General features: G+C 32.4%; 1 protein-coding gene and 1 long non-coding RNA gene across 3 annotated transcripts in view; both read right to left on the reverse strand.

The window, feature by feature from the left end:
* LOC122571934 (UBA-like domain-containing protein 2) overlaps positions 1-22,057 on the reverse strand; it is a 90,574-nt gene that overhangs the window by 9,390 nt on the left and 59,127 nt on the right. The gene's annotated exons all lie outside the window — the stretch shown is intronic.
* On the reverse strand, positions 20,466-22,041 carry LOC122571935. Its single transcript, XR_006318293.1, has 2 exons — positions 21,160-22,041; positions 20,466-20,861 (listed from the first exon to the last, which is right to left on the reverse strand). It is a non-coding gene; the product is annotated as an uncharacterized LOC122571935 (long non-coding RNA).

Below are 22,057 nucleotides of genomic sequence, written 5' to 3' on the forward strand. Positions count from 1 at the left end.
ATTTACTTTGCACATAAGATAACAAAGATTTTATGTTTTTGCTTGAACAAATTAATTCTTGTTATAGGTTGGACCGTTTATTATGAATATTGTGGATATTCGTTGCTAACCTCAATTGTATAATACACACACATATATTCATATCTTTTCTGGAAAAATTCATGAAGTTTATTTACGCTCTTTAAAGAACATTTATAGCAAATAGAAATTATTGTTCGTTAATTATTTGCTTTCGATACGAGATACAAAAATATTATTACGTTTTTTACGCAAATCAATTGATTATATATCGTTATATTTTAAATGGTTTATTAGAGACGTTAGGATACCCGTGTCTAACCTCAATTACGTATAATATTTTTGTATTAGTATTATAAGAATATTGATCTCTATACTATGCAGTTACTATTAATTTTTTAAGTGTCAACTCCTTAACCTGTCATTCTAAATTCATTTTCTCGAAAATCATCGAACACGATGCAGTGAAATATGACTGTTATCACTATGTTGATCAAGCTCGAAAATTAATCTGAAAATGTACATAGAAATTAGAAGATATTTATTTGCAAACGTGCATTTAACAAAAAATTAGTATACATCATGAATAGCCGTTTTAAACATGTAATAAGTATTAAATATGAATCGAATCGGTATTTTAACATTTATTAATGTAATGGACGATCTACTGTGCGAAATATACAAGGTGTCCTGCAGCATTTGGGAACAAAAAAAAAAAAGAAAAAAATAGCAAAGAGAAGTTTACAGAATTCAAATACAAGGAATTCAACGTCAAATATTGAGTTCTCTCGGTAAATAGACAGGTGAAATTAGTTCAACCACTTCTATCTCTGGATAGAGAATTATTTCGACATAAAACTGGCTAATAATTGGCAAACAAGGTTAAACATGGTCATACGTCCGTATGAATTATTTTTCATTGTTTTCACGTGCAGAATCCACTCTGTATGCTTGTGTATAAATAATATAAATATCTTGTAACTTCAATCAATTTGAACGGAAAGTTCGTTTCGTTTTTACGGTCAAACCGAAGGACGTGCCTTCCCCTTTACGTGTATCGTTTTCAATCGATGTATGCGTCATTCCTTTCGATGACTTTTCGCCACCTTCGCGGTAGCTTCGTTATTCCATCGGCGTAGAATTGCTTGGTCTTCCGAGAAAAAGAATCTTTCCACTCCGTTTTTCCAGTCTTTCAAAGAAGACAAGTTCTCATTGTTGAGGTAGTTTCGCAACGAGCGGAATAAGTGATAGCCTGAGCGTGTAAGATCGGAAAAATATAGTAGATGGAGTACAACTAGCTGTCCAAGTTGCATAATCAACGATACCAGGTTGGATCAATTAAATCGAGGCTAATAGTTATTGTTTAAACTCCGATCCATCTTGCTACGAAAAAAGGAATGAACTTTCTGTTCAACCCAATTTAAACTGAGGAGATATAATATGCAATGCGGGTATATTCATCGAAAGAATATATCTGCCTATGCTATAAAGATAGAATAACTGTACCTAAGATAAGAAAATTTATACTAAGGAAACCAATTCGCTGTGCCAAAAAGTAGACTATTATTGTAATAGACACGAAGTCTTATACGTAATAAATATTATTATTATTATTATTATTATATACAGTAAAGCTTGCCTTGTCCGATCTAGCAGGGAAGGGAAACTGCTGGAATAATAGAACAATCACTTTTCCTATGCGAAATCTCATTGATTCGAATACAGATTAAGATCAATCGACAGACTCTTGAAATATTTATGGGTCCTGTATCCCCGTGGCTGCAAAGTCACATGATAACTGCGTAGAGTTACATTCACTTTGTACTTCGAACCATCGAAGCTCTTTTTTGAATGCCACGAATGCTTCGACATGAGAGGGCACCTCTTCGTTACCACTTTCGTTTGCTGTCTCCTGCGTTCGCATAAAATCGTCATTATTGTCGCGTTCATCGCGATGAAACCGTTTCGTCGCGTCGCTATATTTAAGGTTTTTCTACGGTTGCCAGTGTCCGGGAAATCTACGCGCCCTAAATAATTTTCAATATCGTGCTTCTATTTTTCAACATCACGCGTTTCTGTTGATTCCGTCGCACTAATGCTAGTTTCCAGTTTTTCAATGACGTCGTCGTATTTCCTCTCGATATTTGAATAGAACGCTATTAATTTCATTCTAAATTCTCACAATTGGAATTCGCCCGATCAAATGAAGGAAAGAGTACGCTCTATGCATGAACATTCGCAAAAATATGTACATATCTGACACGGAAAAAGGCATCCATTACTGGGAAATGTTCGGATATCAGGGTATTTGGATATTAGGATATTCGGTTACTTTCACGGAATACTTTCGTGAGCCTGTGCGCGTGTCTATAAAATTAATACACGCGATGTCTCATAGCTACGGAATCGTATTTTCTATTTCATTCGTCGAATTTACTTGGGCAACGTAACTATTTGCTGGCAAGGAGAGGCTTTATTATGGAGAAGTTACGCTCGTTTCCTATTTGTATTTTGGAAATACGGAACAAGATGTCGGTTTCTCCTATAAAGCTAAAAATATCGAACGAACGTTTTACGTAAGCCGCAACGAAGCGGTACATGCGTCTATGGTAGGCGATTGAAAAGAGAACGACAAAAGTAGCTTTCTGCGAGTGAGAACTCGTCGGTTGTTAAGGTCATCGAACCTTTGGCTCCTGAATGTGATGTCAGTGTACCAGGTGGACAGAACGCAACAATATGAGATGCACACGTGTTCCTACACTGTTCACTGACTGATTACATAAATAAATAGGAAGACGCGTGACAAGATTCTCAATAATTTTCCAACGTCTTCCTTTTTTTCTTTGCTTAGGTTTCAGCTTTGCTCGAGCAATTAGCATATATTGAAACAGATAACGTAATAACGAGTGGCAAACGAAAGTAATAACGAATATTTGAAAAATATTACAAACACGTATTGATGTATATGGCAAACTACATAAACATGTGTATCATAAATTGCATAATTTTATTCAACCAGCTCCAATGTCAATTCTCTAATGTTGCATGATATTTGAATACTTTAATTGATTGGAATAATCGATTACAACAAGTTGGAACAAGTTATAAGGAAAATCTAAATGATATCATAACCACCGATAAAAAGAGCGAATGGTCAAATTTTACCTTAAATTAGATAAACTGCTAAAATATTTCCAAAATACATGCCCCTATGTTTATATATTTACGTAACGATATAATTTGTCCTCGACAATACGTACAGCAATACTTAAGTAATAGACATTTTATTAACACTTTATTTAAGGCACGAAGATGATTGAGGAATTTCCCCACTCCTTCCTTTCTTTCTTCTCTTCGATACTATTCGATGTAAGGATATTAAAATAAGACAACAAAAATGCTATTAATTAATTTCTCGAACGTGTGCAGCTGATAACGGTGCAATCTATAATTGACTGCCACGATCACATAACGAACAACATACACCACCGCTTAAAAGTATTGTTTATTTTTGACTGGACATATTTCAATTACAAAACTACAGTCAAATCAAGTTGCGATGATTATGTTCTCCGTAACCATCACACTTACGGATAATAATATATTACAAATCGATTGAATTAGTTTGTAATATATTATTGATTTGATTGGGGTTAGGTTTAATATATTATTGAATTGATTTTCGAAAGTCAATATTAAGTAAGAAATTGGCGTTCGTAATTGTCATACCCTAGAGAACTATCTTATTAGTCGACAAGCTTTTTATCTTCAAATTATTTAATTTTTAATCACGAGACAGATTAGGAAGAGTCTTCTAAGCTGATAGAAAAACTTTCGTTGTTAATATGACCAGTGATATTTGAATAGGAAATGTACAGTGTATCAGAAAAGTATTCGTACATTTACTATGGAAAATTTTCACGCGCATTTTGTATGTGTTATATAAAACATTTTAATATTTGAACAACGTTATAACGAGATGCAGCTGTCAATATCATACTGACTTTGAATTTAATCTAAAAATTAAATTAACTCCTATATGCGTATATAGAAGTTGCAACATATTAACTGCGAACTTATATTTAAAAAAGAATTAGTATACAGTATGAACAGTCACTTTAAAACATGTAATAAGTGTTAACGATGGTTTCACTAAATACTGAGACTTATTGATATTGTGTATGATTGTCTGTTTAAATATTTTTGTGATCTTTGCAATATATATATACTTTAAAAAAAATACTTTTATACTATACTTAAATATATAATTATTAAATATGTTGTAATTTCTATATATATTTTCAAAATTATTTAAAATTTTGCCAATGTAATAGTGATAATTGGATGTCATTACAGTGCTAATTAAATTTCCAAATGTTTTCAATAACACACGTAATATGATCATAAAAGATGTCGACGAAGCGTAGGAATACTTTCGCGAGCCACTGACTGTCACTTGACACGATTAATCTATTGCGTCGATGATTGTTCTGGACATACGTATGACAAATATTTCCAAGTAGAATCATATATACCTTTTTAATTCGTTAATCGAATATGATAACATTTTTCGAACTGTAAATTAGATTCATACTCTGGTGCTACTGTAAGAAGATAGTAAGTGTTGTTTCTAATTACTAATTCATCAGTAATTCATCGTTAATTTGTTCAGTTTCGTACAATTCACATGAATTACTATAAATCTACCAAAGTGTTCGTATACGTTTAACATATAATTTAGATTTATATCTCAATTCGATGAAAAGATAGCAAGTGTTGCTTCTAATTACTGATTCATCACTGATTTCTTCAGTTTCTTAAAATCCGCACACGGTTACTGAAAATCTACCAAGTGTTCGAATACGTTTAACATGTAACTTAGATTTATATCCTCGTTCTGTAAGAAAATAGTTAGCGATGCTTCTGACTACTAATTCACTTTTCATTTTTTAAGTTCGGTGTAATTCACATAGTTGGTCACTACGTGTCTACCAAAGTGTCGCTTATACTTAAACTGATCGATAGCGTACATCGTGAGAAAGAAGACGAAGTAAAGATGATCCGAGAAACGCAGAATTTCGCCCTCAGATTTGAACGTTTCCGTTCGTCCAGTGTTGGGCCGAGATTTGGCACACGGCTTATCGGAATGCCGCCGACCGAGAATAGTAACACACCTAGCGACTGTCTGCCTGCAGTGGTTCTCTGCTTTTCATACCGTTTTCAAACTTGCTAACTGAAATTCGTAGTGGAAAAGAACGCCTCTCGCGCGGTGGCCATAGTTTCACAGGGAAGTTTCAGCTGTGGTCACGCTACCTGACGATTATGATCGATGACGGATAATGCGTTGACAAACTTGACCCATTGATTTCGTCGACAAAATATCAAGCGTAGAATATAATTGAAATGGTAATTACAGACGATAGGACTTGAATTATGCTCCATTTATTTTTGCTTTGTTTTTATTTCACCGATTAAATATGTTAATGTAGTGTTGGTGTAATAATTCTAGTTGTAGTTTTACCGTAATAATGTACATTTCAAAACGGAATAGTGACCAGTACTGATAGTAAAAACCAGGTGGAGGTGATTTCGAACGAGGATTTTCCATTCGAGGCTCCGTTTTCGAGAAAATCGAGTTTGTATCGAAAATTTTTGTATACGTTTCAAGTATATTTAAAGCTGGCTACTTCCAGACTGGAAGCTATTCTACGTATAAAAATGAGTCGAAAATGTAGAATAGAGTTTCTTCATAGGATGCTTCGTTTCTGACAAAATGAGATTTGAAAATTGATCTGGTCTATTCCTAACTAAACACGTTTAAACTCCATTTTTTTTTTTTTTCGAAAATGAGGCTTTACACTGATAAATTTTATTCTATGTTTTTTACTTATTTTCGCATATAGAATAACCTCCTGCTGGTTGTTTACTCGTACCCAATTGTTAATTAGCCAAATCCATATATGCTAGACAAATTTTCCAATTCGATTTTGTCTGTAAGGGAGCCTCAAATGAAAAATATTGCATATCTTTGACTTGTTTTTTCGTGTAGAATCGCCCTCACTCTACGTAATATAATTTTTATATGATTCTTGAATTCTTTATTAGGATATTATTACATTAAATATACACTGGTACCATGTATTATATGTAACTGCATGAATTTGTAAAAATGGACTTAGATACTGAACATATCAAGTGTTCTATCATATTATTTTACTGTCATCTACGATCTATTTTCTTATATCATTGTATTCTTTAATAACGAGTGCTTTCAGGGGCCAAGCAGGGTTTTTTTGTTACCTTTTATTTGAAATAAAAAGTAACCGCAACAAATAAAAAATAAAACAAGTAACCACTGCAAATAAAATAACAAACAAGTTTATTTCAAAATAAGAACGAATGCAAATATAAATTCCAATATCTTACTTGAAAAATAAACTATTTCCAAACGACAATTCCAAATAATAACGTAAAATAAGAAACGGGAGATTTTCCTATACATAAAAGACCAATTATTATAAATTCGCTCTTAATACAACCCGAACATTTCACCAGATGATCAAGTCACATCGCCATTAAATAATAGTAACGAAACAGTCGTTCAACTGGACCTCATAATGAGAGACGAGTACTTGTTAACGAAATCAATCATGTTTGAAACGTTACACACTATGCTCTTCATATTAAGTGTACGTTTTGGGATGAATATTCCATGGCACGATAAAAAGAAAATTATTTTCTCGGTAAAGACAAATAACAAATATCTGAATGTCAAATAAAATAACAAGATAATAAAATAATAAAATAATTTGGTCTTCAGATACATCGTTACTTAAATAGTATCATCTAAGATGCAGAGCATCTTAAAGTAGCAGAGCAAGAGACAAATAAGACCAAAATTTTATTTGGATAATTATTTGAATAAAAATTTATTCCGATAATATCCAGCCCTGTCATCAAGTATATGCAGATGTAATGTATTTTATCTAATCGTAAGTCACTTAAGCGAACATGCGTATCACTGTGCTCTACCGTCTTTCCTAGGAATTGGTAACGTACGATACTCTGCATTCGAAATATGTACCGCGAACGTTGAACCCGCTTGTAAACATGTCGCTGTATCTTAAACCCTGTCTTTACAAATAAATTCTCGCGATCTTACCAGATTTCTCTAAATGCTTATTAACAGTATTTATAACAATACGTAATTCATAATCCCGTGTATATACATTATAATAATGCTTCAAGTTACATTGAACTATTTATCTTGAAACATCGATAAGTAAAAGTATCGATGCTTATCTATATAAATCAGTGTTATAAAATTCTCTATATATTTGATTCGTTTCTCGCATATTAGTTGCAAAGTTAAGTGATCGAAACGGATGGCATATGTAGTAATTACGGATATGTAGTAATGACATATAAATATAAAATAAGGTAACATAAATTGGGTTGGTAACTAAGTGATTGCGGATTTTTGCATTACCACCTAATGACAAAATCCGCAATCACTTAGTTGTCAACCCAATAAATAGCATGGTAAGTAATTTATTGTAGCATCCGTACATTTCAATGTTTAAATGGATATAATACATATGTAGTATAAGTCTAATAATACTTCAGCAGTCTATAAAATATGCACGAAGAAAATCGTAATATTACTCGGATAGTCCAGCTGATTTTCTTCTTCGATCGCGCTTCCCTCCCTCTCTCCCATGGAAAAATAATAAATTATAAATAATAAATAGATCTGTCGTCTTACAACCTTATTTATTTTGATTATTTACAGATAAAATGATGTTCCGCTTTATCAATATGTATCTTGCAACAGGATATCATATATTCTTCCGAATATTGATAAAATATTTGCGTAGTCTGTTGAAGCGTTGAAAACTAGATATTTCATGAAATATAACTTGCATATGCTTGCTACCTTGCACCGTGTTATCTACAGAGATTAAGCAATTCGCATTTATTTACTTTCATGGGAAGTTTCAAACAATCAATTAGTTATTTTCCGAAATAAAATATACACAATAAATATAAACTTATCTAAAGAAAAATTACATCGCTCGCAATATTCATCTATTTTGTAGTCTACGTCTACATATTTACAGAGGACTTATAGACTGCGAAATACAATTAAAAAGCTCTGGAGTAGATAAGTTCTGAACGTGTTATCGTTTAGCGAAGAAAAACAAACTGTCGTAAAAGCGAAGGAAGTGAAACTTCTGTGTACCATTCGCCATTTCAGAATTCTAGCTCAACATAACCTCAACGCGATGACCTCTTAATTCGGAGGTTAGGAGATGCCCGGGAAATTCTCGTGGAACGTTACAAAATCAACTTTATCGTCAACAGCTACGAAACTTCTTCCATTAGACATGGAAAATAATATGGTTCCTTTATATCGAATTCACTGTAACTTCGTTTAGGTTTAGGTTAAGACCAAGTACTTTCACGTCATTTTTTAGGATTTCAAGATCAGTTAGTGGGTTAGTCCATAAGCTCGTAAGTTATAGAGTAGCGTCTTTTTTTTTAGATATATTTTTTTATTATTTTTTAGGATGAAGGGTTATTCGATTTATAAGTATCCAGACACTTCGATCGTTTTATCCTAACGGTATGTGAATCTGGTCGAACTATAGAAATTAATGACGAATTATTAATTAGAAACAACGCTTACCATCTTCTTATAGAGAATCACCAGAATGTAAATCTGTATCACGCATTAAAAAGCGCAGCAATAATTTTATTTTAGTATTTATATAATGTATGTAAAAAAAATAATTATATATTATATAATGATATGTACATTCGCTGTTTGAACATCACTAATTGTTTTAGCATTCAAGCATTTTTATCGTTTAGTTTAGAAGATCCTTCTCAATCTGTCTTATAATCCAAGGATTGAAAAATCTGGAGATAAAGAGTTTATGAAGTAGTAAAATAGTTCTATAAGATATGACAACTACAAACGTCAGTTTTGTTATTACATATTGACTTGCGAAGATCGATTGAATCAACTTATAATGTACGTACTATTATGTTACTATTATGTTACGTAGCAGGAACAAAATCGAGGTTGGAACATTTGTCGATGACAGAGATGGAGCGTTGGCCTCAAGGTATTGTCCGATATATCGGGTCATCCGATAAGTAATGCGGCTTTTCTTAGAGTTAGTTCAAAACAATGGAAGTTGTTACTGTCGGAGTTTTAAAAAATTACAATAGATAACTTTACATGAAAAGATAGTGAACTATAAAAACACGAGGAAATTTATCACTGGTCGATTATCAACAGGTAATTGTTTATTTTCCTTCTGATAACACGAAAATCAACGATCGCATTATTTAAAGATGACCTAATATAAATATATGGAGAACCTAACAGAACCAAACCGGGAAGGCTATATAAATTAGACATACTGCTAATAGTCTACAGCAGATGCCGAAACACGTTTAGCTGGAAGGCATGAATTTAGTATATTAGGGGAAAAGGAGGAAAGAAGAAAAATAAATGATGCAGAGGCATGCCAGTTATGTAAAGGAAAGAAACCTTGAAGCATTTTATATCAGCATGCTCTCGGTACCAACAATATGGTATGCAAGGAGAGAAAAAAGCAGACACTTGGTTCCACGTACTAATCACTGAGACCAGAGAAGGCTGTACTTGGATGAATAATAAACTATCTTTTTATATATAGATATAGGTGCAAATACAGCTACATTTATATTAACTCATCCTATAAGTAATACAGATTAAAAAAAGTAAAATCAGATTAAAAGCACAAATTACCTTGTTGACAATATAGTTTCCGGTATAATAATATTTTAATATAATTTTTTATAATTCATTATTTTTCCCTATTAAGTCTCCGATTTCAAGTTTTTAAAACTTCAATAGTAGCAGCTACCACGTTTGAATTGAACTCTTGGAAAAACCGCATTACTTATGGGATCACTTAATACGTATTTACCGAATGTCCAGCTGGATAAATTGTGAAGTACAAATTAAATAATAATAAAAACTTAATACGTTGCTGTACTGTATACGCTAGGATAGACACATACATACTAATTACTAAACAAATTAAGTAATATAACACAATAAAATGCAAATCTAATACAGTAACTAAGAGTTCAATAAGTTGATAAGAATTTATTATATAAGAACGTAATATAGCGTAAGAAACTAAATAAGAATGCAAGAATCTTCTTGTAATAGATGATGAGCCTAAAGTATGAATAAAACATTTTTATTATTATTACAGCATATTATGTAGCTATGGTGATTATATGAAGAACGAAATCGTCGTCTAATTCGACTGTAGTTTCGTAATTAAAAATATGTCTTGCCACAAATAAGCAAGTATCTGAATATTTTTGAGTAATCTTATGAGCGTATATGTGTAACATGTTATTCTGCAATCATCGAAGTGCGCTTTGATGTCGTATATTTCATTTGATTAATTAATCGAATTCTACCTCACTATTTGTTTAAAAAGAAATTTTGACAAATTTCGAGGCTCAACTTTCAAAATTACGGTATTTTCTTTCCAGCTTCTAACGCTTTGAGGTTTCGCAATATAATTCGCAAAAATAATGACGCAAAATGAATTTCCGATCTTTCCATATTAATCGTTTCATATTATTCCGCGGCCTGTTTATGACCTAACGATACCAACTGACGGTTTAAAAGAATACCAAATGGGTACCACCTTCTACATTTAGCAAAAAGAGCCAGACAGAAAATGAACTGCAAAGTGCGGAAACCGAAGGCAGAGAAATTAACGCGGAGGAACCCGTTCTGCTGAATCAACGTGCTCACGCCACGTAACTTTACGAGTCTTTTAATTAAGTCAAATAGTTCGTTACTGTGCAAATGTCTGGAAACAGACTGTGAAATTAATACGATTTCTCATCGGCGAATGAATCGACTTCAACGATTACATTAAACAAGGCAGCATACGGGATCTGATTCGAGCAAATGGATAGGATAGGTGTTTAGTAACACGGCAACAGTATTACAATCGATAAACTTACCACGTTTGCATTACGTGTTTCGTTTGAGTAACTAATTAAGCTTCGGGACGTATGTGTACTCACGTTCGACTATATACATACTTCTATTATATTTGGTTCGGGTATTTGATGAATGATCGTAATGCGTATATATACATGCCATAGCTTGTATATACACTATATACATATACATACATAGTGTGTATGTAATAATATTACGTAATACTGTAATAATAATAATATAATGAGTATATGTATAGCATAGCACATATATACACTATATACATATATAGTGTGTACGCAATAATATAATGTAATACTGTAATAATAATAATATAATGTGTATATATATACCATAGTTACCTTCTTATGTATGTACAAAAAAAATATATATATATAAGAAAATAACTATGGTACTATTATGTCTAGTTACTACAAAATAATGTAATGTTTTTGTACGGGATGATCCAAGAAGAAATTAGCTAAGAATCTTATTATTTTATATTTCTAAGGAATCCTATTATTATATATTAAAACTTACTTGAGCATCTAAAACATTATTTTTGAAGATATGAAAAAAACTTATTAACGAAAATTGTTCAGTATGGGGAGGGGCTATAATATTTTTTGTGAAAGGTTGTAATAATTTTCTTGCAGCTGGAGGAACAGCTGTGGAAATACTATATCTTGTCAAAAGGTACATCGATAAAGAAATTGCATTAGGGCGTATAATTATATTTTTTCTTTTAACAGAGATTTTCGTATTTTTCTTGCATTTCGATATTAAAAATGTAGAATGTGACTAATCATAACGACCATCTTGTTCGAAACTGTTCAAAATAAAATACTTTGCAAAGACTTCATACTTAGACTAAATCATTCCTTAATGATAATTTGAAGGAGGGGAGATTAAAAAATTTTCATTTTAACGATATTTTAAAATTCATAAAAAAAATAAATTATGCAACAACGTTGATTTAATCCAATTACCCGCTATATATTCCTACACTGTATCATTAATGGCCTTGTAGTTGATGTAACATGAAATACTAATGAAAAATAAATCGACCCATATATATATATTTTTAAATACTCATACTTCGTTCGTTATTGTATAAAATATACATATTTTTCAGTTTATAGTACGATTTAACATATTTATTTCACTTTACTTATAAGCAAACTAAATTCATGAAACATTCTCCTATGAAAATTATATTTTACATCAAAATTATATTTTACAATGAAAGTATTATCTTTATCCTTCTTGATCATAAATTTTTATAATCTTGGATTCATGTTCATTAAACACCTTCTATGTATTGTATTTATGATTAGTAAACTGCGAACCTTTATGTAATTTTGCACACTTTTATGAATATAATTAAAGAAATGGAAGACGCTGAGATTTTACAGCCTGTACTGTACTTTAAATATCTTACATAAAGGCCGCAGATAAAAAAGCAAATAGTCATATTCCTCAACTTTTATAGAAAATCAACTTTATAGTTCGATATATCATCACCGATCTTATATCTTCTTATTCGATTTTCAGATACGTGTTTTTGTCACTTCTTGCACATTTAGAGAATATTAATAACATTGATTGTGTATGCAGAGCAATGATAATTAAGTAGAACTGGCGTCATAACTACACTGCAAATTTATGTATTTATGTATTTATTAAACCTTTAATTTAATAGAGACAAAAATAAAGATCAATAATGAATGAATCTTTTAAGAAACTTAAAGCATTCGATGTGCGAACCACAGTTGTTGTCCTGTTGACAAATAAAATTAGCATCTTCGCTTCCTTTTGTTAATGCTAGCAAAACCATTTACGTACACGTGTGTTTCTTTTCTAGGATTCCCGAAAAGGTATTACATACCTAAACTTGCCATTAGGGTGAAGTAATTATAAGATTTTACCTAAAAAAATATAGCTTTGGCTTTATGGAAATTTCGGTCACCGTATATACAGGGGAAATAGAAAGCAAACAGTCTCATATACGCGAAGAAATCAGGCCAGATACACCAAAGAACAAGCAGTGACCAAACACAGAAAAGACAATCAACAAGAAGCAAATATGAGATTCGACAAAATGTGGGAAAAGAATAAGATAAGAATAAGGGATGTGCGAAACTAAGGGCATTTTGTCTAGAAGAATAGTATCAGCAGCAATATTAACTCAAATTGGAACCAAAGAAACCTCTGAGAATAAGATAGGATAAGACTGAGAATTAAGACACTAGAATTTTAATTCAATTCTGAAATACACTCTGCTCTAGTTCTATCTATTGTTTTGCTATCATTCATGCTATACTATATTATGTTATTCCGCGTGGTATACTATATATCATATTCTATTTCTATTTCATATTTCTATTCCATTAGTTCACCGGTTCTTAATACTTTACCGATCGATAGCCGATTAATCGGCTTTTGTCGCCGACGCTTACCGACCGATAGCCGATTAATCGGCTTTTCGTCATCGATAATCTTTCTCATTATTTGAGAAGTAATTTGTTATTTAGTACTAAGGTACCTCGCTCAGTTGCGTCAGTTACGTTGCTTTGTAAGCTCCCACAGTTTTACACCAATTTGAAAAACTTGCTGTTCGCGATGAACCAAAAGAATGGTATTGGAGAGTCTAAACCGAAACAGAGCCGGCGTCAGGGAGAATCTACGCCTGAGCTCGGACGTACGTATGTTGTTGAACCGCTAGCCGTCAGTAAAGTGTTAACCTTTTGTTTACGGTCTCCTTTTAAATTCTTCGCTATCGCGGCCCCCCATGACTCAACTGAAGACTGAAATCCGTAATGTGGCAAATATGTACAATTGAAACACTCGTCAACTGCTCATCGACAACCTTCAAATTTGCAGAGAAGAGATCCGTTATGAATAAATACGCATATTAAATATTTTTTATTCCTATAGTGGGGACTTGGCGGACCCACGGTGATCTGCAGACCGTAGATTAAAAATTGCTGACCTAGTTCGTAAGATAGACGTTACACCGGTGCAATGGTAACATAGTATTGGTATAGTTGAAAAATCAAAATTACATCAAGTGCACACGTTTGTAACAGATATTGTGCTAGGCTTTATGTCTCGCGACAATAAACAAATAATAATACTAATAATATGTGGTAATGCATAAAATATTTGAAATAATAATAGTGGTAATAATATGCAGAAATATATAAAATATTCGAAATGTAATACTCCTTACAATATTTACTGAATGAAACGAAGCTCTATTTAAGTTTTGGTTTTTTAGTTGTGTTCATAAAAGTATGAATTCGTGTAGATACACATCCGCGGTCTACTAATAGCTACACTAATATTATCGGTTTCTTTAGAAAACACGGAGGATTTATCACCGATCCACGAAGGCTACAATAACTATTTCATGTTAAAATACTTCTCCTTAACTATCAAGTGCCACGAAGGCCGGAAAATTAATAAAAATAAATTTATCGTATTTATCGCGTATAATTCTCACATATTTTTGCACGCTATGCACATTCTTACATGTACGTTAAAATTATCCACCGATGTACGAACATCAGCAGTCTACTGATTAGATATCGATGAATAATAATAAATAATAATAAATAATACATAAGAAGAAATGTCATATCTTATTAATGGAATCGAAGGTACAACAAGCTCGTTGAATCGGATCAATGAAACGACGCGCAGCGACGAAAACGATGAAAACGACCGCATCGAAAGTTTGCGTTTCTCTTATCGGAAACGTTACGCAATATGCTCCGATACGATAGAAAATCTTCCGCTCCTTTTCCCTCTTCTGTGACTGATAACAAAATCGTGCATCATAATAAAGCTTCGTTTAGACAGGAAGCAATCGATCAAAGTTCGACGAAGGTTTGGAAATGAACAAAGAAGATTTTATATAACAGGAAACTTCAAACCATATTTCGAAAATAAGTTGTTCATCCTCTCACTCTGTGATCCTCGAGTTTCTATCATTCTTTCTACGTTTCTTTCTTTCTTTCTTCTTTTTTCGAAATTTTAAGGAAATATTTATAGACAAAACCGAATCAAAGAATTTTCTTTTTTTATTATTTAATTTGTACTTTACAATTTGTTCAACTGGACGTTTGGTAAATGAACCAAAGAATGACACACACTGATAAGAAATTTTATTCGTATTTTGTCGAAGCTTGAGACGTGCTTAACGTTAGAGGAATACGATTGTGTCGAGAATGATGAAAAGACGCGAAAGGGACGAAAGAATGCGAAGTTACGCTGCATATTTTAATTAAAAAACGGCTGTAAAATTCTCAATTCTCGTGTGGGTACGAGCTACAAAATACGACGTGACAGAATTTGATTAGAAGCACGCATTTTCGTCGTAATTTTGTTTCATTGTATCCCGGATTCGAGTTTTGCGTAACAGCTAGACCGCAGATTTTTAAATATTTATAGAAAATTTGAAAGTTGCATAGAATGACCTATAATATGAAAAAATATATGAAATATCAATGTCCGAAGTATGGTATTATCTATCATGCTTGATAGATAAGCTATGACAACTTGCTACGGAATTAGTACTTTTTTAATTGTATTTTCAAAAATATAGATTTGCATAAATACCAGCAATCTAGTAACATTTTCCGCGTTATAATTATACTGGTTCTACAATTTTAAAATAAGAATAAACTACTTCTTTCAGGAAGAAATTAATAAATTGCTGTATTAATAAATTCAAACGTGCCATACTTGAACATCTTTTGGAGTATTGCAACATCTAGCGCAGAATTTTCATATGAATATATATTAGGTTGTCCGAAAAGTGTCTTTCTTCTACAGACACGTCTTCTACAACAACGCATCTTTATACAAACATGAAACTTAATCTGTCGGACATTGTAATCTTTATTTTGATAGAACAAAATGGATCATACGTAATTCGATAAAATAATATAAAACGAAAAATGTGTATTCATTATTTCCTTATAAAAACTTTTCGGACGACCTAATATATTACGCTCGTTACACGAAACTTCGCGAAATTCCAATATATTTGAGACCAGTGCGAAAATGTATTGAGAAATTGCATATATCGCTGACATACGATTAATGAAAAAGTAATACACAGCATGGGTAGTCTGAAACGTACAATTAATGCTAAAGATAGTCTCACTGTTGTGGCTTATTAATATAGCGAATAATTAAATAATCGTTCAAATTCTTCGACGATTTTTATCCTACGATAAATACATTTCTAACTTCTGTACACATATTCGGACCCTTTTCAAATTTTCCGTTTCAAGTTATATAAGACATTCGAAAATAAAATTTTCATCTATCCGGTGAGTGCCTTGAAATGCAACATAATTCATTCAAAGCGTTTTGCTTAATAAAATCAATGAATGGATAACTGAAGTAGACTCAACCTGTATTACGTATACGTAGAAACAAACAGTTTCCACGAATATTCGAATATTTTCGTAAATAAATAATTTCATAAATAATTTCCTAATAAAAGTATACCGTCTTTTCCATAATACTTTACTGTTGTTGATTGAAGTATACGGTTTCAAATTATAGATATCGAAGTCATAATTTGTTACACATAACACGCTATTCTTACAATTCTTACGGATTCACTGTACGACGATTCGAGAATCGGAGAAATTGGAGAAATCCGCGCGAAAAGAAACTTAATGGGAATTTTCAAACACCGTTCGACGTTTCCTAGACAAGTGAAGCTACCTCAGATTCGCGCATGGAATTTTGCAACATTGAAATTTTCTAATATTCCAATTGTTAATCCGTTTTTAGTCCGTGGAATCGTATTGGCTTTTTGGCGTTCGAAAATTTGCGCGCTGTAAGAGTAGAAAGTGGCAACTTCAAGCTTTTCGGATAAAAATCCGGTGACATTTTTTGTAACTAACATGAATAACGTTAATATGTAATATTTTAAATTAATTATCGATTATTCTAATAAAAATATATTAATTATGAGAAATACGTACTTTCATTAATTGTTACAATCTAGCCGGCATTTTTCTATTAATTCTACGTTTCGTGTAACTCGTTTCGCGTGATACGACGTTTTTCGGAATTTAATTACCGGTGTTGCACGGTACCTGATACCTGTACAAATGTTTCGCATGCTACTTTAAAATTCTGTAATACAATGAAAAAGTTGAAAATCGTGTTCTACGGTACGCGAAATTACTAGACGATAGAAAGGTCGAGAATTTTTGTCCACCTACGTATTTCAATAAAACTATGTTTAGGCGTGGCAACATGAATGCCGTATTGATAATTTATCATTGCACGATGTTACAAACGAGCACGTATAATCATCAACGTCGACGATCACTGAAGATTTCCTCATGTCGGCTAAATTAATCGAAAAAGAAAGTTTTCAATGTTCGAGTTGTACGTATTAGAAACGAATTGAAGAGTCGTAGAAGATCGTATCTGTTGGATGTGAAGGAAGAATTTCTCAAGGAAAATCCAACCAGTGCAAACTTCGACCATAAACGACAAACAATAATATTACATCGTCTTGGAATAATTTAAATTGGCCAATCTAGACTTATATACATTATAGAATCTCATTAAGTTAGAAAAATTTATCAAATGTCCAGCTAGACAAATTGTAAAGTACAAATTAAATAATAAAAAATATATATATATATATATAAAGTCTCGTTTAATCCAAGTTTCGTATATCTTCATAGAAAGATTTCCTTCGTTGTTTTATTTATTTATCCTATGTCGCATCAGGTTTTACGTTACAAGTTTTTGGTTACAAATAAGCATTATCTATATGATCGTTTATTGTTACAACGATAATCGTTCAAACTAAAGCTATCAGCCACAGCTGTTACATTGCACTGCGATACAGACTATACAGTAAGGATGTACGCCAATAACTTTTGTGATCACTGTATATACATACACAGCTAACGATTATATACGAGTTATATAAATCGCTTCGGTGAAACATTATCAAACGCAACGCGTCTGTTCCGATGATTCACTATGGATGAAAGAGTAGCACCGTGACCAGACAACTATGTATCAGCGAATCTGTTGAGAGAAATTTGCGTGGTAGCAAAGAACGAAATCCCTTACGTGTAAAGGTTATTTTCGTCCGTATCATTCTACGGTGAAAACACGATGTTCCTTTTTGCTCGTTCCACTATGCTTTTGTACAGAATACGAACGTAACGATGATGTTGCACTGTTGCACTCGCTGGAAATACACTGGCGGCTGATTTTCTTCGCGAGGATACCGCTCTGTTTACCTTAATCCTTCTTTTTTTTTCTCTTTTTTTTTGCACTCGAAAACGTTTATCGAAAATTGTCGTCGTGCGATCAGCGACGAAAAGATATGCTTGAAATGTTTATAAAAACGGTTAATTTTCATAGTTATCGCTAAATCTCAAAAGAGATTTTTCGACAAATCAATGATCAAAAAATAGTAATTTTTTTTATTGTTCCATCGTTTTAAATATCAACTTTTAAGCACTCCGATCACTAATAACCACCGTAGATGGTCAACATTTATTATTATTTAATTATTGTCGCATCGATTAATAGTCATTAGCGATCGTTAATTAAAACTAATTTGCGTAGGTTGGTAGGCTCATTACCTTCGCGTACTTGTAATTGCTTTACGTCTTTTGTGTGTACATACATGTGTATGTAGATTTGGTAAAGTAGTATCACAGTACACAGCTATATTATTATTACTGCAATAGTTATATAGTTATCGAAATACAATTATACAGTTAGACAGAGTATAATTAAGAGTAAGTTTAACAAGAATGAGTTTCAGTATATGAATCTTATTTTATAGCTGGTAGGCAAAGATTAATAAAATTACAGTTACAAAATTATAGTAACTGCTTTTGGTTACGAATAACCATTATTCAAAATGAGAACATTTTGTGGTTATTAGTAACCGTTATCGATGATAGAAATTTTTCTGGCTACTAATATCTAACCATTGTCAATAATGGAATTTCTTTTGGTTTCGAATAACCATCATAGATAACAAAATTATGTGTGTTTTTTTTGTTACCGATAATCACTCTGGACGACAATAATCGTTTAAACTAACATACTGATTCTTATATTACAATTCCTGTTAAATTTGATTTATTACCGTTATTATCGCTGTGTCAGATTATTTTACACGTGTATTGCGATGAACAAAACGTTATTCTTAAAGACATTGAGGATGGGCTGTTATCCGTAGCCAATATATATATATATATATTATATTATATTAAATATCTTTGGGAATACGTATAATGACATATTGATGCTAAAAACGTGAAAAAAGAAAAATTCATTTCTCCAGGCAATGGGATTGGAAATATATATATAATAAAATATAAAATATTATTATTTATTTTAGTCCGTGCCTTTCGGCTTTGAACGAACTTTCGGTTTACATTTCTTACATTTACTGTATTGCACTGCTTAGCATATTCTTATCTCTAACAGCTAAAACTAATGACTACAAACTATTGCCACTTATGACTACACATTAATTGCCACTTTAGTATTTTGCCTCCTTGCTGTGCTACCTTCTTGTCATTCCTCCCCGTCTTGTAATGCCCTTGTCCTTCTCTTCTCTATTATTGCTTTTAATTCCATTAGTCCTTCTCCAGTCTCATTCAGTGTTTTTTCCATGTCTTTTGGTCCTCCCGTTATCTCACATTCTTCTATTACATAGGTCTCAGATCCTCTTCTTCCCTTTTACATAGTCTGCACCGCTTTTCTCCCTCCTCTTTCCAGTATTCCCTCGCTTTGGTCTCGTTTTCACACCTGAATCTGGCTATAATTTTCCTGTCCTTCCATTTCATCCTCCCTTCCAAGTACTTTGGTATCTCATCTTTGGTTATATTTCTGTAGTATCTGTTATATTTGGATTCCCTCATCCTTTTCCTCCTCTCTTCTGTTTCTGTCTTCCTTCTTTCTTCTATAATTTGGTCTACTGTCCACCTTTCTTGCTCTTCTCCTGTTTCTCTCTGTGTCCCTCCATTTTTCACCTCTTCTAGTCCCTTCTTTCTCTTTCTTGCTCTTTTCCCTTCCTGGCCATTTTTCCAATATAAAATATTATATATATATATATATAATTATATATAAATCTTTTCCAATCCCATTTCCTGGTGAAATGAATTTTTCTTTTTTCACGTTTTTAGCATCAATATGTCATTATACGTATTCCCAAAGATATTTAATAATGGAAAATGCTCTTTTATCACATTTCTTCAAAACGAGGGAATTATAGCTCCTATTTGGACGTGGGATTTGTCGTTTAGATAAATCCTTAACGCAAACTATGGTTTCTGAAGAGGAAAAAGAAATATACATATTTAGCATATAATATTTCTACGTATAATATAATACATATATATTTCTATACATATAATATTTCTAATCTTTATTTTCAGAACTGTTCTTGTTGTTATTATTACAGTTTACAGATGTTCATTTACAGAATTGTCATAATAATTTTCAAAATTGTTGTTTACGGAATTATAATCATAATTGTCGTCATTTGCAGACATTTAATTTCAAAAACAAGACTTTATAAAATTTTGAGTTCCTGTAAAGTTGGGTAAAACATGATAGGCGTAAGCCTGGCTTCCCTGGTCAACCAGGATAAAATGTACTTATCCTTTTCTCTCTCTCTCTCTCTCTCTCTCTTTTTGGTGTGATTGACATACTCGGCATGTTTCATCTCTCGTGTCTTTTTCTTTCTTTTTTGTTGTTGTCCGCCTCTTCTTTCCACGAGGCTGGTAAACGATTACTGTATCAAAAATTTGAACGATGCTGCAAGATTAGGTGCGATAGCTTGAGAAGCAGGTTGGAGTCAAAATGTTTATAATTTCAGCGAAATTAATTTTTATATCCTCTAAATAGTAAGAAAGAATTGAGCAGCATTATTTTCACGATATGGAATCTTGACTTTTTATATCATTTTGGCGACTTTCATGCGTTAACATAGTACGAAAGAAGTTGATTCATTCTTTTCATATATTTATTATACCAGCACACGGTTCTGGTTTTTTGCTATACAAAATGCGGAGAATACAGTCAGTGTGTACCTCTCTTTCATCTTTCCATTTGCATCATCGTTGGTTCATTGTTGGATCATCTTTTCAGAAAGTTCCCTTTTTATTACAAAGGTAGGATTATTGGCTTTCCAATGGCTCCAAGAATGCGAATCATGTAAGTTTTTCCTTGAAGCAGCTCGGAGGTAAATTATATGCTGCTGTAAAAATTATGTATATATAGAAACCGACCTGAATGTTTCAGGTCGCCCATAAATTTATGCATAACTTTACTAGCGTGTCCTTGTCGTTTGATCTTGTTATCTCTAACACCGGCATAAATTAAAAAACATTGTATTCATCCTTTCCTTTCAGCATATGTAATTTTCTTCCATACTTACGAGTTTTATTTGAAATTTTAAATAGTTTTACAAAATTCGTTCAAAATAGTCGACACCTCCACGGAACTATGGATCCATCTACACAGATTGTTATAGATTTTATTTTCTGGCTCGTGAATCTCTTTCAATGTACGATAAAAATATAAAACTAATTATACTAACTAACTATATTATACATATATATAACGAAAAATATTATATTTTACCGTATTTTTCGTTTCAAACGTTTTCGTACATTTTCATCAATGTCTATGTCTGGGAATCGTGGAGGTGTTTTCCGTATTACGTACGTGAAGAACGATACAAACAACAATCCAGACATTGTCCCATTAGTTCGAACGAATTCTTAAAACCATTAACGAAAGATACTCGGCGAGAATCAACACGCGTGAAAATCTTATGGTAAAGAGACTGTATGATAACGTCAGCAAGGAGGCTACGTAGATCACATCCACCGCTGGATAAATGCCCAATTGCCCAGTGCCTCTGCTAGAACACTGTTTGAAAGCGAGGGGGACAAATACGAATAAATTTTTTTTTTTTTTTTTTTT

This window comes from Bombus pyrosoma, linkage group LG10 (assembly GCF_014825855.1).
Source record: "Bombus pyrosoma isolate SC7728 linkage group LG10, ASM1482585v1, whole genome shotgun sequence".
In the NCBI taxonomy this organism is placed as follows: Eukaryota; Metazoa; Arthropoda; class Insecta; order Hymenoptera; family Apidae; genus Bombus; species Bombus pyrosoma.